The sequence below is a fragment of the Chiloscyllium plagiosum genome, chromosome 9 (genome assembly GCF_004010195.1).
Source record: "Chiloscyllium plagiosum isolate BGI_BamShark_2017 chromosome 9, ASM401019v2, whole genome shotgun sequence".
Taxonomy (NCBI): Eukaryota; Metazoa; Chordata; class Chondrichthyes; order Orectolobiformes; family Hemiscylliidae; genus Chiloscyllium; species Chiloscyllium plagiosum.
In genome coordinates this window covers 105,132,543-105,133,927 of record NC_057718.1, presented here as the reverse complement: position 1 = coordinate 105,133,927, position 1,385 = coordinate 105,132,543, and positions in this window count along the sequence as shown.

The window sequence follows — 1,385 nt, the reverse complement described above, 5'->3', positions numbered from 1 at the left end:
GCAGGGAGGCTGCAAAAGGACTTGGATAGGCTGGGAGAGTGGGCAAAGAAGTGACAGATGGAATACGATGTGGGAAGTGTGAGGTTCTAAGTTTGTGCGAAGATTTGTAGCTCGGGTGCTCGTTGTTGTGGTTCTGTTCGCCGAGCTGGAAGTTTTTGTTGCAAACGTTTCGTCCCCTGGCTAGGCGACATCATCAGTGCTTGGGAGCCTCCTGCGAAGCGCTTCTTTGATGTTTCCTCCGGTGTTTATAGTGGTCTGTCCCTGCCACTTCCGGTTGTCAGTTTCAGCTGTCCGCTGTAGTGGTTGGTATATTGGGTCCAGGTCGATGTGTTTGTTGATAAGAGTCTGTGGCTGAGTGCCATGCCTCTAGGAATTCCCTGGCTGTTCTCTGTCTGGCTTGTCCTATGATAGTAGTGTTGTCCCAATTGAAGTCATGTTGCTTGTTGTCTGCGTGTGTGGCTACTAGGGCTAGCTGGTCGTGTCGTTCCGTGGCTAGTTGATATTCATGTATGCGGATTGTTAGCTGTCTTCCTGTTTGTCCTATATAGTGTTTTGTGCAGTCCTTGCATGGTATTTTGTACACTACATTCGTCTTGCTCATGTTGGGTATCGGGTCCTTCGTTCTGGTGAGTTGTTGTCTGAGCGTGGCTGTTGGTTTGTGTGCCGTTATGAGTCCTAGGGGTCGCAGTAGTCTGGCAGTCAGTTCCGAGATGCTCCTGATGTATAGTAGTGTGGCTAGTCCTTTTGGTTGTGATATGTCCTCGTTCCGTGGTCTTTCTATTAGGCATCTGTTGATGAAGTTGCGCGGATATCCGTTTTTGGCGAATACCTTGTATAGGCCAAAAACGGATACCCGCGCAACTTAATCAACAGATGCCTAAGAGAAAGACCACAGAACGAGGACAAACCACAACCAAAAGGACTAGCCACACTACCATACATCAGGAGCATCTCAGAACTGACAGCCAGACTACTGCGACCCCTAGGACTCATAACGGCACACAAACCAACAGCCACGCTCAGACAACAACTCACCAGAACGAAGGACCCAACATGAGCAAAACTAATGTAGTGTACAAAATACCATGCAAGGACTGCACAAAACACTATATAGAACAAACAGGAAGACAGCTAACAATCCGCATACATGAACACCAACTAGCCACGAAACGACACGACCAGCTATCCCTAGTAGCCACACACGCAGACAACAAGCAACATGAATTCGACTGGGACAACACTACTATCATAGGGCAAGCCAGACAGAGAACAGCCAGGGAATTCCTAGAGGCATGGCATTCACCAAAAAATCCATCAACAAACACATTGACCTGGACCCAACATACCAACCACTACAGCGGACAGCTAAAACTGACAACCGGAAG